General features: G+C 46.7%; 1 long non-coding RNA gene across 3 annotated transcripts in view; it reads right to left on the bottom strand.

Annotated features, from left to right (window-relative positions):
* Positions 1-17,666, bottom strand: part of LOC135828866 (uncharacterized) — a 68,998-nt gene extending 51,332 nt beyond the window's left edge. For 2 of the 3 annotated variants that reach the window (XR_010555764.1, XR_010555765.1), the window contains exons 1-3: positions 17,547-17,666; positions 17,336-17,392; positions 9,830-10,002 (exon numbers count right to left, since the gene is read on the bottom strand). This is a non-coding gene — a long non-coding RNA (uncharacterized LOC135828866). Of the gene's footprint in view, positions 1-9,709; positions 10,003-17,335; positions 17,393-17,546 lie in introns of those variants that run through there. The other variant, XR_010555763.1, reaches the window with a different exon arrangement.
* Positions 17,667-19,479: the final 1,813 nt, after the last annotated feature.

Here is a 19,479-nt window from a genome sequence, read left to right as displayed (position 1 = left end):
GATTCCTCGTCTCCACCAACCGCATCGTCGTCCCCCATCTTATCTTCCAACTCGTCCGTTTTGTTTTGTTCTCGTAACACATTATTGAATGTATATAAAATATTGATTTGGCGTGGTCATTCTTCAGTCACGGCTTTCCACTGATGATTGTGCAAAGAAAATCGATTTTGGTGAACCTTCATGACTTTGTTGTAGTGTGGGGATGACAGCAGAATTTGTTCTCTTTATAGTTATTATAAAATTGTTGTCTCCGCGTCGATTATTTATTATTATTATTAAAATTATTTAAAATTCGACGAGGAGACAATAATTTTACTATGGCAATAAGTAGGACGAGCTGAAGCGACATGCGGACTACTTTATTAATAATGTAAGCGATGGAGACGATGCAAGAAACAACCTAAAGGGTAAGGAAAAATACATGTAAGAAGAAAAAGGCAATGGAAAAAAAAGATGATTCGAACAAGTTTTCGTACAACACTCTCCAGGAATCACCGTTGTACTAAAGAACAGAATGAGAACAAAGGAAATAATATAGCAATCAAGGTAGGGTGACACGATACAATGACAGCACTGGAATATCGAGGTGGCATTTCTCACAAAAGTGTGCAGAAAACAAGGGTATACAAGTAAGAATTAAGCATGACAAGTGTGTATCAGCAACAAAAAGAAAATTACGAGAACGAATGATAATAATAACAACAATAAACAAGAAGGTGACAAAATACATTTAGGCACGAGTGGCAACGTTGCCACACTACACAAAAGAACCTTATTTGAACAATTTTACGGTATTAACACCTTCCACCCAGTGCGCAATCTGAGAGGCCCAAACGCGGGAGGCTTAGGAAAAACCCATCACCTACACGGCAGGATAGTTCCCTGCAGCTGTCTGCCGTTCCCCCTCTGACATCTGTGTTTGACGGGCTTGAGCTTGACAGCTCTTTGGAGGTGCGTGCGGAACCGCCATTGGTGCAGCTCTCGGGTGTGCCTAAGTCTGTGCCTCTGGGTGCTTTGCATGGGGCTGTGCCTCGAGTGATGACAGCACCTCTGCCTCCCCCTGACCCTCCTCATTCGAGGTCTGTGTTGGTGGGGAGCACCCGTGGTAGTCAATTGCTCCCACCGGAACCAGAGCTGGATTCAACAGAAATACCAACAACCATGGCTGCAACAACAACACCAGGTTCACATCCAACAGCAACACCAGGTTCACATCCAACAACAACAACTAATCCACAAAACAAAGCAGCAAATGATAGACCATGGAGATCTACAGCAGATTACAACCGGACCTATGAGTTCACGGTAAATATACAAAGGAAACAATCGGAAAGGACGACGACTGACATGAAGGCAACGGCATTCACGGTTGGCGTGGGTGGTGAAGGTGAGACGCAGGACGATGCAAGTGAGGAGGAGAGTCAAACCGCTGTGGATGACGGAGCAGGTTCTGATTCGGACAGTGAGGGAGAAGGTGAGCTGAGTGAGGGTGAGAGTGAGTGTGAGGGTGTGCGCGTGAGTCGAGATTGTGTGCGTCCGTCTCGTAATAACAAGTCTTCAGTATACAATCATTTTGTTTCCAGTACTGACTGTTGTCGTACTTATTCTGATTCCTGTTTTTCTGTTTTGTGCCTTGCTCGTCATGGTTATCTTTTACAGTTACATGCTTTGGAAGCTGTTTGTCTGCGCATTCATTAGCCGAATTTGTGTGTCCAGAAAGATAGGGTTATTACCCTAAAATTGTTCAAATAATGTTCTTTTGTGTAGTGTGGCAACGTTGCCACTTGTGCCTAAATGTGTTTTGTCACCTTCTTGTTTATTATTGTTAATATTATCATTCGTTCTCACTTTTTTTGTTTTTGTTGCTGATACACACTTGTCACGCTTAGTTCTTACTTGTATACCCTTGTTTTCTGCACACTTTTGTGAGAAATCGCACCTCGATATTTCAGTGCTGTCATTTTATCCTGTCACCCTACCTTAATTGCTATATTATTTCCTTTGTTCTCATTTTGTTCTTCTGTACAACGGTGACTCCTGAAGAGTGTTGTACGAAAACTTGTTCGAATCATCTTTTTTTCCATTGCCTTTTTCTTCTTACATGTATTTTTCCTTACCCTTTAGGTTGTTTCTTGCATCGTCTCCATCGCTTACATTGTTAACAAAGTAGTCCACATGTCGCTTCAGCTCGTCCTACTTATTGCCATATTAAAATTATTATAATTATCATTATTGTTTGAAACTCGGATGTTGAGCCATAGTTAACACAAGCATCTGCATGCCGCACTCACACAACGAGCAACCAGTTTGGGGAATAGGAGGGTTTGTCAATTGCTTTGCCAGGCTCCGAGTGAGTGACAGCTTAGAGCTGTGTGAATGTGTGTGTATGGCAGCTGGGCAGGGCCCTGCTGCGGAGGCTGAGTGAGCCGTATGGAGGCAGCCGGGCAGGGCCCGGCTGCGGAGGCTGAGTGAGCCGTATTGAGAGGCTGAGTGAGCCGAGGCTGAGTGAGCCGTCTGAGTGTGAGAGGCTGAATGAGCCGTATGAGGAGCCTGGTAAGCAAGGTTGACTCCCCTCCATGTATTTACAGAGTTTCGCCGGTAGACGGCATCGGTGTAGTTATTGTAGGCCGGTATGATAATGGATACCGACAGGAGAGAACTAGAATAGGAAACATGATGATGACAATAGTGGAGTGGGTGGGTGGGTTGAGAAAGAAATCCACTGCCAATGCGGACAAAGCAAGAACTGAAGTCAGGAACAGTGGACTTCGGAGAACAATGAGCGTGTGAGAGTTTGTTGGGAACAGAGCATGCGCCTTATGTGTTAACATATTTTTGCGCGTGCGCAAAAAAATCATTTAACACAAGCATCTGCATGCCGCACTCACACAACGAGCAACCAGTTTGGGGAATAGGAGGGTTTGTCAATTGCTTTGCCAGGCTCCGAGTGAGTGACAGCTTAGAGCTGTGTGAATGTGTGTGTATGGCAGCTGGGCAGGGCCCTGCTGCGGAGGCTGAGTGAGCCGTATGGAGGCAGCCGGGCAGGGCCCGGCTGCGGAGGCTGAGTGAGCCGTATTGAGAGGCTGAGTGAGCCGAGGCTGAGTGAGCCGTCTGAGTGTGAGAGGCTGAATGAGCCGTATGAGGAGCCTGGTAAGCAAGGTTGACTCCCCAAATAGAGAACCTCCTATTCACTGTTAACTGTAGAGGGGGTGCCACAGATTGTGGACAATAGTAGAGTGATATTGAGTTACTGAGTGTACAGTCGGTACATAGGTGGCATTCGGTTATGCTCTGGCACCCACAATAAGTGGGCTCAGTCTGTCTGATCAGCGCTTACCCAGGACCGGTGCTGCCAGCTTTCATGGCAGTTTGCATGTGGGCTTCCGTCACTCGGCTGTGCAAGACACGGCCGAAGTCTCCCCAGGAATGGACGGAAGAGCACGCACGGGAGTGGGCATGTGAGCGGCGGTAGGGTGGCACGAATGGAATCGCTTGAAATCTTGCCTGGAGAGAGCGTCAGCAAGGATGTTGGTAGTTCCCGATATGTGACGGGCGGTGACCATAAAATTACCCTTGGCGCAGATGAAGAAGAGCTGCCGTAGGAGTGACATCACATTAGGGCAGCGACTGGTGCCAGACTTGAGAACAGCGGCGACAGCTTCGTTGTCGGTATGGAAGCGGATACGCTTGCGACACCACTGGTGGCCCCACGTAGCACATGCAATGCAGATGGGGTACAGCTCCTTGAACGTAATGCAGAGCGGAGTGTGTTGTGGTGACCAGGTGTCGGCGAACCAATGCGTGCCGTAAACTGCACCATGCCCAATGGCGCCAGATGCGTCAGTTTCTATCAGGATGTCGCTGGCCAGAGTCTCCTGGAGATCGAGGAAGAATGACTTGCCATTCCAGCCATCGAGTAGGTGAGACCACCAAAGAAGGTCCAGATGACATTCTGGGGAGAGACGGATGCGGTGGTAGAGCTTGGAAACGTTGCGCGTGGCATCGTACAGTCGGCGCATGAATGTACGGCCCGGCGTGATGACGCGGCTGGCAAAGTTCAGCTTGCCCAACAGCTGTTCAAGCTCCCGTAGACGGCAGGATTGGCGTTGGCGAAAGGCCAATAGTCTGGAGCGGATGTCGTCAACCTTGTCCTGTGGGAGACGAGCCACTTTCTGGACGGAGTCCAGTTCGATGCCCAGGAAGGTGAGACAGGAGGTTGGGCCGACTGTCTTTTCGTCGGCAATGGGAACTCCCAGGTAGCGGAATACGGAGAGGACTACGTTCAGACGCTGCGCACATAGCGTTGAGTTTGCAGGGCCACAGAGCCAGAAGTCGTCCAGAAGGTGCAGGAGGTGGGGAACCTGGAACAGTTCACAGCTTATCTGGCAAAGTGCGTCCGCAATGCAGTTAAACAAGTAGGGTGCTGACCTCAGCCCGAATGGCAGTACTTTGTCATAGTAGAATTGGCCCTGCCACTGGAAACCCAACAAATGGTATGCAGTGGGTGCGACCGGGACCAGTCGAAAAGCATTGCGTATGTCGAGCTTCGCCATCAAGGCACCGGTACCTTGACGTTGCAGACGCTCAATGGCATCGTCCACTGTGACATAATGTAGGGAGAACGAATCCTTGTTTATTCCATCATTGACAGACATACGGTCAGGGTAAGACAAGTGGTGAATGAGGCGGAATTTCCCGTTGTTCTTGGGCACTACGCCGAGCGGAGAGCATACAAATGGGTGGAAAGGCTGGACAGAGAAAGGACCGGCCGATTCGTCACGTCGGACCCGGTCAGCAATTTGTTGTTGTACAAACTGAGCATGTTCAATGGCAGTTGGGAGGTTGCCGGAGATGATAGATACAGAAGCACCAGAGTGGCCAATGGGGAACCCGTGTTGCAAGCCATTAAGGATAAAGTCAGAGAGGACACGATTAGAAATACGAGGCAGAAGAGTCATTAGGCGGGCTATGTACAGAGGCGTGGGGAGACTACTTCGCTGCGACGGGCTTGTCCGTCTGGCGGGGTCCCCGGCGATCGTCGTCGGTGCAGCGAGCGGCGGGATGACCTCGGTCGCCGCAGGTTGAGCAGACGTGCAAGCGTTCACAGGGCTGGTGTTGGCATGGGCGGCCACGGTTGAAGTTGAGGCAGATCTGGCGGGTGCTGCCCGCCCCGGCCAGAAATGGCTGCGTAGAACGGCTGGTGTTGGTGCCAGCTGGAGCATGTGGCCCTGCCAAATACTGTGGGCATTGGTCACGGCTGTGGTGCGTTGTGCAGCGCGGACATGATGGTCGGGGTGCCCGGATCAGAGGTGCAGGCTCCAGAGGCTTTGGTCGATTGCGTCCCAACGAGCCGAGGTTGTTGCCACCGCTGCACGGAAGGCACGGTCATACCCCAGTACAGCTGGGGTCGCAAACTGCTGGTTGGCAGTACAGATAATGTGCTGGTACGTCACCAGCTCCAGTGCTCGGAATGGCATATGTTTCAGTGCGCAGGCCATGTAGATTGTGTAGGCTTCCAGCCAGGCAGTGAAGTCGACAATGGAGCGCTTCTTAGTCACACATAAATTGAGGGACACACGCCGGCCCTCTCCGTTGGCGGTCCTGAGCTCCAAGGGCTCGGACCCTGCGCCCACATTCTCTGGGAGAAGATCCTCCAGCTCAATATATTGGCCGCGTGTGATTTTGTCAAGCAACTTACGCGGGACCGTGGGAACAATAGAGCTGGACTCACGAGTGTTCGCCATGGGCGCTGCGATCGGAGGCAGCGCGGGTTGCATGAGGGAAATGTCCATGGGGCCGGAGTCGACCTGCGGCGGGTGATGGGTGACGGTGTTGGACGCGGTTTGGACCACATCTGCCACTGAGGGGACCGCCGCCTGAGCATGGCCGTCCGGATCCTGGCGAGCTGAAATTCGCTCCTCAAGGCGCTCGACTCGAGCCAGCAGGGGGTGCAGGGCCGTCGACACGGCCGCCGTAACGGAACGTGGATCTAGGCCAGTTGTGAGTAAGCTGGCCGGCTGGGGAACGGCGGACGGGATATCGTCCTGCTCCGCACGAGCATTGCCGGAACGATCCGCACGGGCATTGCCGGAACGATCGGCCGCATGGTCCGCAGGGGCTCGATTTGGAGTGTCGGCATACGGGGACGACGAGGCGCGCCTGCGACTGGAACGCCTGGGCCCGGGAGCCGACTGCTTACGTGCACGGGGCATGTCCGTGAGCTGTGGTAAACCTTGAGATTGAGGTTGAGAAAGAAATCCACTGCCAATGCGGACAAAGCAAGAACTGAAGTCAGGAACAGTGGACTTCGGAGAACAATGAGCGTGTGAGAGTTTGTTGGGAACAGAGCATGCGCCTTATCTGTTAACATATTTTTGCGCGTGCGCAAAAAATCATATAAATGTGGAAGCGAAAAAAACATGGATACGAGTTAAGAGTAACTCTCCATCACTGTAACATGACACTATTATACAGTTTTCGTAGTTTTTCAGCTCGTTTTCGTTGCGCTTGCCTTCCCCTCTTTGGTCTTTCCATAACCTTGAACCTTCCAAGTTGGAAGGCTGTCGGTTAGCGCTACGGAGATGTGTTGAAGCTAGGTGTCAGGACGTCGAATGTTTCAGTACTCTGTCAGTTTTGTGCCTAGTTATTGCACTTTCTGACTGTATATATGTAGGACTCAGTATAGAGTCCATGCACTATATGATGTCCAGCACCCAATATAGAGTCCATTGGTCCAAAATCCACTATACAGAGTCCAGGAGTCCACTCAGTTTTGATCAGCTTCATCCTGCCGCGCAATCCCCTATAAGTTGTACACTTTTTCTACAAGTCCCCTATTCACGGTCCAGGACTCAGGAGTCCAGTTTATCCAGTCACGCTGTCCTGTGAGTTGTGCCCAAAAGAGAACAAACACCTCAGTTTCAGTTTTGCTTGCCTCGTGGCAGCGCATTCCTTTCTTCACTTCAGCCATGGCTGCCAGTTCTGCTGTGCAGTTGCTGACAGTAATCTCTCTCGAGGTAACCAAGGAGGATAAGGAGACGTTCAAAATCAAATCTGGAAAGCGTCTTGTGGTTCTCCATGGCTGAGGGACGGATGTATCAGTGGTGTGTATAACCTCGCTAATGGCAGTGTCCTCAATGCTAATGGACGCGTCATGTTTTTGTTTATATTTAAAGGTGCAATTGAGCGCTGATGTGGGTATTTCTTTGCTTTTCTTCATTTGGTCCTTTAAAATGAAACGGCTTTTTATTTCCTTTTTTCTTCTTTTGCACCGAGATATTATTTCTTGCTGTTTTTTACCGGATGTGTCACGACTTTGAATTGAATTGAATTTTCCTGAATTGATTTGATTATTAGCGTTATGAGCGGCTTTATTGACATTGCTCTTCAGATTGGATTTTTTATTTTTTATTGGCCCGTAAAAGAGGTTTCTGCCAGCATGTCTTGTGGTTCTCGGAAGACGTTTCATCAGTGCGCGGGATGAAAGCAGAAATTGCAGAACGAGAAATGTTCAGAACAGTTCAAATCTGACGAGTCAGGTAAACCGACACTCTCTTTCGTTCGACGCCACAAGGATCCCCTGTTTGGCTGGCCATTGCTGCCAGTAAGACGTTTGAACGGTTTCATCAGAGCGAGGGATGAAAGCAGAAAGCGGAGAACGAGAAAAGTTCAGCACAGTTCCAATCTGACGAGTCAGATACACTGACACTCTCTTTCGTTCGACGCCACAAGGATATCCTGTTTGTCTGGACAAGAGCTGCCTGTACCACCGTGTCAAAAGGCTGTCCAACTACATGGCAGGACGATGACTGAGGTAAGGAAGCTTTTACTCATTTCGATTGGTCTGCTGTTCTGTCGTAATATGCTTGATTTTTTTTCCATTTTTCAAGGAGTGTATCGCGTTTGTTTGATGTTGCTTGAATGAATGCCCTGAAAGTAATCAACCACTTCGTAATAGTCCTCAAGGACTGCAAGGACTTTGCATCAATCGTATACGATCGTCTAGCTATCATCAAATATTATTTTGTTTCATGAGAAATGTATTTTTATCCCTATGATAATTATGTGAACTCCACGACACTCTTCCTCTACTAGGCTCTAGTATGATGTCAAATACAATGGGATCCACAAACGCAGTGCCAGTGTACTAGTAGTAGTAGGAGGAGGATTCCTTGTATGCCGATGACAAGAAAAAGCTTCTCAAGCTAATACATGTACTCGTATTCCATGAAGTAACCGTTTTAATGTGACAAACATGACACTGTGTCAGTGAAACTGCCTCTGAGTGACAACAAATCATTGCATTTCCATCTTGGGGAAGACTGACAGACGGCAACGCTGTACAGATTGTTCAAATCATCTCATTTCAATTTAGTTGCAGTGAAGTGAAACACTGTGTACACTACATGTATGGTGGTGTGTCTGTGCGTCTTGAGTGTGCACAAACGACCTTATTCCTCGTATTACTAATAGATTATTGTCCCCACCGTCACCTGTTCACAGGTCTTTGAGTGGATGGATTTTCATTGAGCATCACATTTGTTGAGAACTTGGTAGTTGTGTGCTCCCATGCATCATTACGGTAATAAGCGTATCCTTGTGCTATTTATTTGTTGCAGGTGTGCTGATCTTCAGAAGCTTGCGGAACTGAGTGCTGCTGAACATTTGCATGACCATGAGCAATGGTGAAGCTTGCTATTGCAGTCTCAGCATGTGCTAGTATTATGCTGACTACTGCACTATGTTACTCTCTTACACTACTACATGTGCATGTATGTAAACGTGCGTGCATCCTCCCACGGCCATGTATGCATTCGTTTCGTATAATTATTTGTTATCCCTCTGGACTTTACGTGTAAATGGGTGGATGTTTGCATGGCTGTTGGAGTTGAGTGTGTATTGTGTCTCTACTCTGTTCTTGGTGTTTTCTTGGCGTTGTATAAGTTTGTGTGTGTGTGTGTGTGTGTGCCCGCACAATAATTTGAAAACAAATAATTAATCCTTGGCTCTCCATTATTATCTTTCGATTCTTGGTTTTTTTCTAGGTATTTTCTCGGCGTTGTGTGGGTGTGTGCATGTGTGTGTGTGTGCGTGCACAATAATTTGGCAACACTACATGATTGAGATATTGTAATTTGCAGCGTCTGCGAAGAGACCACTTGATGTGAGGATGGTGTTTGTAGGGTTTTTCATGTAATGAAGTGGCTGCAGTGGCGCCTCAATACTTATTTTTTATCTTGAGAAGTGAATGATGTAAAGGATTAAAGGGAGAGGCCGTTTTCTGGTTAATATTCACTGCTTACAGCAGATCCTATGTCTAATTTCGAACTCTGGATAGGGGATGCCTAATTGGCTGGACTTTATACAGGAAGTGTTGTCCACATAAAGACTCGTTATAGTTGATTTCAAAGTTTGGACTCCGTACAGTTGATTTTGAACCAATGGACACGGGTGAAGCCCATTGGCTGGACTCTATACAGGGAGTGATGTTCATCTAAACTTTGAGCTCACAGTTGATTCCAAGTTTGGACTCTGTACAGTGGATTTTGGACCAATGGACTCTATATAGGGGTTGGACATCATATAGGGGCTGTACGCTCTACTGAGTCCAACATATAGTATCATGTTACAGTGATGGAGAGTTACTCTTAACTCGTATCCATATGTCTTTTTCTCTTCCACATCATTATTATTATTATTACACAAGAGAGAGTTTGGAAGCTTTGTCACAACTCCGAGTTTCACGTATCTCTACGATCATCAGGCAACTCATAGCATGAAAAGAAAATCAGCCAGTATGGGACATGCATAACTTCGGGGAAGAACTTACAGACCGGTCATATTGATAGGCAAGGCAGTTGGGAGTCTGGTTTGGTTTCTATAATTGCAAATTACGCTCGGTAACGAACAGCGACAATATTGTGGACATGTCTGTGCTGCAGTTGCGAAGAACAAGCCGAAGCCCATCAGCACCATTAAACAGGGGTGTGAAAGTGAGGCCATCTGAACAGAGACACACAATGTTAAGCAAGCCTTTAAAACATGTTACACGCATCATGCAGTAATATAATGGTAGGGGTACTCCATGACCTCTGGTCAGATGAGCTTCTGTCAGCCCATAGGCACGTCTTCCCTAATTCCCTTCGTTTTGATGTGTTTGTCTTGCCACGTGTACTGTCCGCTCTTCTTTATATTTAATTCGAGTAGAAAGGCTGTGTTTGCTAGAAAATGAACCAAAAATGAACAGATTAACTCTTTTGTGGGGGATTGTGGCATTGAGGAAAGGAGTCACAAGACCATTGGTCGGCGAAACCTGTAGCATTGTAGCATCCCAGTATCACTGCTGGTTTGTGCAGCCCTACTCCAATGCTGTCCGGTTCGGTATTGCTTGGTCTTTCAGTTCCTTAGAACGTTAGTATCTTTTTCCTTGCGAGTTGGCCCAGAGTTGGGTGTGTGTTTCTTCAGGATTAATTTTTTAAAGCATAATGAAAGTAAGGGTGCACTATGTCTTAGTTAAGTTAAGGTAGCTCGAGCCTATACCGCTAAAAAATATCGGAGGTCAAGTACCACTCCTCTGATGAATTTTCAAGATGTTTCTAATGAGCCTGAAGTGTGTCCTTTTTATGAGTATTATCAAGTACCACTTTTGTCGGATTTTCAAACTTTCCGGTTGGAAGCACCATGAGGGCAAGCTGCTAATGCCCCAAATTTTGCTAGTGTTCGTGATTAGGGATTTATTCCCTGTACTTGGGGCCTGTGAAAAACGCACCCATATGTTCGCATTTATGTCGCGAAATAAATTAATGTAAGGGCCTTTCATTTTGTTTCTATGAGGCAGGCTTCTTTCTACCCAACGTCAGCTTTCGAGGTTCGTGAAGTATTTTGTTTTGTGCAGTTAGCAAATTTCAAATGTACCCTAAAGACATCCAAAATAATTTTATTGGCTGTCACTCGGCGAACATGTCCTCAGCGCTAGAAGAGGTGTTCTACTATCTGCCGGTGTATAGTTCTGGCCAATTTAGGACGTAGCTGGCTGTTTTGCCAGCGCTTGTAAATTGGCAATTTTCAAGACGATCATTTGTGGCGTCAGGGGGTGATAGACCTCGTCTACTATGATGCTGGCGTGGCTAAGCGGTACTGCTCCAGGAACTCTTCTAAGGTTAGGCAATGTCGGCTTGATGGAGTTTTGTTCATAGCTTGTTCGTATACGCTGTGGCGTGACTCGTTTCTAGACCCATAAATAATGTGATATTTCGGCCATTTTTGAGGGGTATGCAAATTTTAAGGTTCCCTTCAGAAACTTTTTCAAGGGCTTTGCACAATCGATCCACACCCCAAAGGGAACCTACCTGCAAATTTTGAGCGAAATCGGAGAGATCCACTTGCACACATTCTTTGTTATTCTCAGACATGCTCTCTTAACCCATTGCATTCAACATCTACCTCTCCTCTGATGAATTCCCAACATCACAATATTGGAACGAAACAAGTTTTGTCAGGAACAACTTCTAACTGTTGTGGAGTGTGACTGGTGCAGTGTTCGTGCTGGTGTCTGCAAGCGTCTTCTGGTCTCTTCTGGTCACAAAAAATATCTACCACTTCCATTTGGAAATGCTGATATCTTTGTATGAAGCAAAACAGATTGTGGTTGGAAGCATTTTGAGGTCCTGAATACACACATGTCTCTTTCTTAGAGAAAGCCTAGGCACCCCTAGCTTTACGAAAAAGGTGTCATTATTATTATTTTTTTTTTAAATTTTCACCGCCCACGGCCGCACAAAGTCCTTGGCTACAAAAAAACCAAAATCTCTCCAAATCTCTCCAAACCAAACTTCAAATTCCTTCCCATTTGAATTTGAAGTTTGGTTTGGAGAGATTTGGAGAGATTTTTTTTGTAGCCAAGGACTTTGTGCGGCCGTGGGCGGTGAAAATTTTAAAATCATGACAAGGCTACAGAAGAGTTACGCCATTCTAATTATTATTATTATTTTTTTATACGCATTCCCGCCTTGAAGTATAGCAGCAGTATGCTGCGTCCACAGCTTCGCTTATGCAGAATGGCTTGTGTGAGAAGAGAGGGGAGAGAAAACGACAAGGCAACCAACATCTATGAAATAGGTCACAATAACATGAAGAGAACCAACCTACATTTGCATGATTGCACAAGAATGCAGACGACAAAATTAAACGGCTATAATCATTGTGCCACAAAACCGGTACACAGGAGATCTGTCGACAATGTAACGAAACATAAAACTCAGTTACTCAATACAGGTTCCACGAAATTACAAGAGAACAACGCTACAGCATTAGAATTGCCGCTAAATTATCGCAAGTGTAGAGAACGATTCCAATACAAATGAAAACCATGAACAGATTGCCCCGAAGTTATTTTGGTAACAAATTGTACTACATGTACTTGCTGACACTGACGCTGACGGAACACGAATTTGAGTTGAATACGCACGAAGTCTTGGACATGTACATCATTATGCGCCGGTGTTGTGAAGTAAGCAGATCAGTCACCAATCCAGCTTCAGCTCCGAACTCGCTTCAGAAGAATGTTGCCCACGTTTGCTCCGCCTCCACATAGATAGACGACCAGCGCAGAGTACGCAAGCTCCGTGGCCATAAGGTCTTGATATTCACCGTTAGTACCGTCAAGTATCAGTCCACCTCTCACAGCAAGCCGCTCTATGAAAATCTTTCTCTCTCCATTGGAGTGCCCCCCCCCCCCTAGTTGCGCGAGGAGACTAGAGAAATTCCTCCAGTGAGCGAGGAAGAAGAGCGGAGTTACCCAACTCAACCGAATCAAAAAAGATATAAATAAAAAAAGTGTCAAGCTGGTCAATTTTCAGATAATGTATTTCGGCATTAGCTACTGGAAAACCCACCGGCTAATTTGTGGTAGAAAATACGACGATAAAGATAAATAGGGGTTAGGAGGGAAAGCGATAGAGTAGCAAAAGCAACAGCAACTTCGTGAAGAAAGAGAATACATGTACCACTAGATGTTCCCCCACCCCCGGGAACAGCGATAGCCTGATGTGGGGAGGACCCTAGATACACACTTGAAATGAAATGTTCGCCAGTTTGAGCACCTTTCTGCCAAGGGTGTCTCTAGCTGGCTTAACATTCTTCCCTTGAGGAAGCATGGTTTCAGCCTTTCGAGATGTGACTTCCCCGATGTCATTGCATTGCGGGATGGGTGGCCTCTGAAAGATGTGCCATATGTGTTTGTCTGTGGCAAGGATTTCACTCCAGCACATGCACCAGCACTTTGGCCGAGTGGTTGTAGGCTTGCCTGTGGATCACAAGGTCCCGAGTTCGAGACCCGCGCTGGGAGCGGGGAGCGAGTACTGTGCTAGCAAATGCGGTGATGCATGCGTGAACCACTTTACATGCAGTGAACTGCGCCGACACCCACGGTCAATTGGGTACTCACTACTCGGAATGAGGGTAATATGGATGCGGCTAACGAGGTCGGCCCCTTTGTCGGGCATTGGTTGTGAGACTTACAACCTCACCCTCGCAGTTAGGCGCTGTTGTAAACGTTTATTTAACGTCGCACCACAAACAGGCGATTTCGCCTCCTTTGATACATGTGGACGACAGAAGGAATGAGAGAGAGGGGGGCGGGACAGAAGTATGGAGAGAGGAAGGGTAGAAATAAATAAGCAATCAACCTCAGGGCTAGACCAAAGCAAAAACGGAATGGGAATATACTATATACAAAATAGCTTCATACATATATTGCAACTGCGCTGCATCTGCCACCCTGGTAGCACAGGCATGGTGGTGGTCTGGCACATGCGAAACTTCCTAAGCTGGTTGTGTTTCTCAACGCAATTGTATAGCCGGTGGTAACGCGGACATGAAGACTTTACTTTACATGCCATCTGTTGTGCAACGGCGGGCTTCCTGACCGTCAAGCACAATGAAGTGCGTGACATCAACAACAACTTCTAACATCCATCCTGCGACTGCAATGTGTGGTAACCGATATACATGTAATTATCCTCACGTGGTATGCCTGGTACAAACTCGACCGATTTTTCGCCCAACATAGACTCGTACACCAACAATTTTCAAGATCGAGGCGAAAATTGCCTGGTATGGACGGTGTTGTTGCACAGGTTTCCAACAAATCTACGGTGATTTTCTTGACGCACTCGTTCATCGCCTAGTCTCGACTGGTCGATATTTAGCCGAGAAGCCGGCCGATTTTAGTGCTCGCACTTGATGGAGGGGGATTCGGACCAATCGTTGTACGCTTTTCACCATGACAGCGGAGAGCGGAGGTGCAGACAGTGAACTGGCTGCACTGGATCACTACTAGACACTAGCCTTTGCACTCCTTTGGCCCTGTAGCTGGGGTAAACACTGTCGCATTTCCGCTGTCTACTACGGTCTAGCTCAGCTGTGTACCTCGTATACATGCATAACATACAAGCTTACAACTGTAGTTATTATTATTATTATAGGTTTTTCCGCGTTGGCATCGCCAAGCAAGCTTGACTAGCCTTCGCATAGGCAGCTCCATAATGATGAGACGAAACAATGAATGCATATATATGCCATCTAGGATAGAACAAAGGTTGAGGATATTTTTGAAGAAAGCTGTAAGTGGTTTTGAGGAACACAACGTACTGTACACCAGTGATATGTCATCAGTTCTACCAGGTAGTGTATGCTACCAAAAAAATCGCTGATGATGTGGCTCTGGACTACTCCGACTATCAGCCTGATTTAGTGCGCTCTGTTCTCTCAAAAGCTGTAACACGCCTCGCTGAGTACTTGGACAACATTGGTTTGCTATTAAATGCCAGTAAAACCCAAGTTATGTTTGTGATACTCCTTGGGTGTCTGGATTGGCCATCTGAAGTGAAGTGTGATACCACAGTGCTTGATGTTACTCCATTCACGAAGTATCTCGGTGTCATGCTTGATGACCAACTGTCCTGGAAGCCCCAAGTGGACTTTATTGCCAGCAAGACTGCTACTACAATCGGGCAGCTCTGGCGCCATGGATGGTGCCTTTAACTCAATGCCCGCCGGGCCCAGTACATGAATATGATCCAGTCTGTTCTCTGCTATGCCTCAAACTGTTTCTTTCCCGCTCTATCCAAACTGCTGCTACATCGACTGCTACGCATTGCTAAGTTTAGCATACGAGCCAACTTCCAACTCCCCAGAAGGACCCCCACTGCTCCCCTATTTACCAGACTATCAATGCCTCAGCTCAACCAGCTGTACGTGCAAAGTCTGCTTCTCTTCGTCTTCCGCTGCCTTCATGGCAGAGCCAGCTCACTGTTCACATCCTACTACTCCCTCATTGCCACGGATGTGGACAGAAGTTGTGTTACGCGTGGTCAGGTCAGCCAGTTGCTCAGAGTGCCGTTCCTAGCTGGTCCCTCAGGCCGTACCTTTATCGCCTTTGTTGGCAGTACCACATGGAACTCTCTCCCTGCTGATATTCGCACTTGCGACGTACGCCACACGTTTAAAGCATTGCTGTTGTGCCTACTATGTCTTCTTCACAGATTCTGCCTGAATAGATGCTCATCAATTATGATCTTGTCCTCTATCCTAGTCCAAATCCTGCCTTGCCCATGCATGACTCTCATGAAATGCCCGTACTAAATAGTCTATAGAACAAGATTATTGGATATCATACTTCTCTCATCAACTATGATAATACCCATTTCATACCCCCCCCTTCATAAAATTAATACCTACCCTTTTCTTTCCTTTCATTTCATCTTTTTTTCCGTTCCTTTCTTCTTCATTCACATTTTAAACATTTTCATCATATTGTGAGAGCCGTGGGCCAATAGCCCCGGTGAGAAGGCAGTCTTACCTGTTCATAATTATGGTGAAGTAAAATAAAGAAACAACAACAACGTTTCAAACTCTACGAAAGTAAACTGCAAGAAATGTTTTGGGGTTGATCTCATGATGTTTGTAGTCACAGGTTGTGTTAGTAACATTAAAGGTTGTGTTTTCACAGGTATATTGTTTACATTCCTATTCTTTAACAGGATAATATTTTCACAAAATATATTAGTCAATGAGTTATGTTATGGTACACCGCACAGCCATGCAGCTGCCACAGGTGGAAGCAGTATTAGGCTTTGATGCATGCTTTTATCACATTGCTGCATATGTCTTTCCAGTCTTGTCGTGACTTGGCGATGGCATGGAGGTTCTCAAGTTCCTCGCGTTTCTTGAGTGACCCCCCCCGATACGCTGCAGGTCCTAGTGCAGACTCAGTGGCAGAGTGGTACATGGCCGGCCCCGCCAGGTGGCAGCGGAACTTGGGTTTTCAAAGTACGCTGTATAACAACTGTAGTACAAGCGAAATTGCCAACCGTTGTGTTTGAACAGCTAGTCCAATTACTACCACACAGTTGGTCGATTTCTTGTCGGAGTAGGGGTGGGAGTATCGGCAGGAAAATAGGCCTAGTTTTTACCAAGCATTAGACATGCGATTTTGTCAGGTCTGAAAATCCTAAGTTTCCCGCTGATGCCTCTCAATAGAGAGGTTGCGCGCAACGGAAATTCGTAGCGCAGTAAGGAATAATTATTTTGAACGAATAAATGCTAACGAGTGTTCGTAAACGGGGAGGTTGCGCACAACGCATGAACCTTTTCGTAGTGGGTCGACGCTGCGGCCGCGCGGGTGTGAAGATTCAAGACAATGAGTTGTAAAATATACGTATTTTAGTACTCCATGTAACGAAAATTATTTTCGTAGATCTGCTCTGTTTCGGTCGCGTTTGGACGGATGTTTGCAGCAACTTTCGTTACTCGAATCTGCCATGGGCCTGTGCGTGCCAGTTTCCTATTCGGTTGCGAGGTGGGGGCGCTTTGCTTGCAAGGGTGCTGTATTATGGAAAGCCCTCCACAGTGACATCCGTGCCATCCATCACGCTCGGCAGTTTCGCACGCAGAAAATCCCCTACACCTGTGCCCTGTAGATGCTGAAGACAAGCGAAATCTTCTGTTTTTTTCTGTTCTCTTTCTGTTGTACCCAATCTCCCTCTGATGTACCGCTGCCTCTACGTTGAAGATCAACCTCTCTATTGCCCGAGTGGGAACTGGACCTGATGAACCCCGCTATAACCACGCCATGTTTAGTGAGATCTATACTCCAAACACTCTGTGCCACTGATTACTTGATCGACACATCATCCATTAGGTATCATTCTGTTGTATTTCGCAGAAGTAAGCGTGCTTTGATGAGAAACAAAGAGTTGCCTTCCTGCCGACCTTTTACAAAAAAAGCTTCACGAACTTGGGTGAACAATAAGTGTGAATACCTACTGTAACTCACCTTAGCTGAACCCAGCGCCAACAACGTCCAACCTGGTATTCCGAAATCTGGATTTTCCTAGAGATGTCGGAGGGAATGACAGGAAAACTAGCAATCATGCTGAGAAAAATGTACTTGGAAATGTCATGTAGACCACCAATGATGCTAATCAAATTTTGACAATCGCCAATGCAATCTACTAGACAGCAGGTGATTATTTACCAGCACGCACCTGTCCCTCTCCCTCCTTTCTACCGATTAAGCGTGGCCACCAAAAAAGACTTCAGAAACGTGTGGATCATTTGTCACTGAACATTCAACAACAAAATAGAGAGGCTCCGTCGAAGGCAAGGTAGTTGTTCTGAGAATCTGTGAATCTGTACTCTTGTGCTTCTCCCAGACCATTTCAAGAGCAGCCTGCAATCACAGCTGCTGCATTTAAATTAACACATCGATCGGGCATCATGGTTAGTGTACTCGTGCTGCTGTGATTCTTAGGACAGACGATTCAATCTGTCGTTTTGGCTCCAACCAACTACATTTGAGTTCCTTCTCCTTATTAGTATATGAGCGTTTGTATGAGTGTTTGATCATTTGATCCCATCTGCTTCGCTCAGTTCACTGAAATCAGCAGTATCAGTATGTTATCAGATTTCTATACACAATGCCAAAGAAGAGAAATTATTGCGATCGAAAGGCTTTTGCTCAATCGCAGTGGCTACTGTGTGTCGACATCTTTTGTGTTGCGCATATGTGTGTATGTGTGTATGTGTGTATGTATATTTCTGTGTGTGTGTGCGTGTGTGTGTGTGTGTTTGTGTGTGTGTGTGTGTGCCTGTCAACCTGTCAGAAGGCTACCTTCTTGCCAAATCATTTGGAAGTGGGACTAGTTTCGGCTCCACAATCCAGTCTGTCGTTACTATAATAGCGTTCGTGGCTGAGGTTGTTGGTAAGTCTGTTGGCTCTGGGTTCCCATTACTCAGTAGCCGAGGCTGTTTTGTAAAGTAAGTCCAATTTCACTTCAAGGTACCAGTGCATCTAGTGTCTGTTTCTATTAAAGCCGCGTGCTGTCTATGCTGGTTATCCCAGCAGGTGAAGGGTGTGCAGAGGTAATTGTCCCAAGTTGGTCGTTTATGCCAGTGTACTCCGTGTGGTGTAGACCAGGTGTGCATTGGCGGTCGATTCACATGACTTCGCCAGTTGTGTGGATTACACAGTTATCTGGCGCAAGTCTTGATCTGTCTCAATCAGATCTTGCTCGCTATCGTTGCTATTAAGAGAAAATCTGTCGGTGCACATCCAGTGCATTTGAAGATCTGCGTGCTTTTCTTGTGACGGACGTATACATGGATACATGGTGTATGTGTGTGTGATATGTATGGTTTTACGCTGCTTCATTCTTTCGGCAATACATCCCAAAAAGACGACACTTTATTCGTCGCGAGGGAGGTGGTATCTTGCTGAACGCTCGTATGACTGATGCGTGGAAGGGTTCTCGCTTACTTCCCTCAACATCGGCACAAAACCAACGTTCAAATCGACTCATGCTGTGAAAGAGCACTTCTAGAATGAACGTCAACATACCGTCAATGAAGTCGACCAGCGCGATCAAATTATTGTGTTAGGAGACTTCAAAGCACGTGTTGGTAGCTTGAAGCCGGAGGAAGACTGGACAGGCACTGTTGGGAAGTTTGGTCAGGGTGCTGGTTACACGGCTGGAGAAGATCTTCTCCAGTTCTGCGAAATGAGGGAGCTTACCGTCGTGAACATTGTGTTCAAGAAGATAGTCATACGTCTTGGTACTTGGATTCACCCAGAAACTAAAGCATTCCATGCTATTGCCTTCATCAAGCTGCATAAGATCAGGTCGTACAACTGTGTTGATGCGAGGGTGATCCGCAGTGCTTCTTGTTGGTCAGATCACATGCTAGTTCGTGGGAAGTTGGTGTTTTATGCCAGAGCTTTCCGATCACAGAAGTCGTTATCGTCCCGCCGGCGTCCACGTACTTCTGATCAGGTGCGCAGCAAAATTAAACTGCGGAGCAAATATCAAGATCAGATCAATGCTAACACACAGCTGCTGTGTGACCCCTCATTCATTTATTACTTGGACCCGGAGGAGGATTGTGCTCTGTGTTCCTGAGCAACTGATTTCTCGGCAGCTT

Source organism: Sycon ciliatum, chromosome 12 (assembly GCF_964019385.1).
Source record: "Sycon ciliatum chromosome 12, ocSycCili1.1, whole genome shotgun sequence".
NCBI lineage: Eukaryota > Metazoa > Porifera > Calcarea > Leucosolenida > Sycettidae > Sycon > Sycon ciliatum.
Note: the sequence above shows the minus strand (reverse complement) of the source record. Positions and strands in the feature narration are given on the sequence as shown.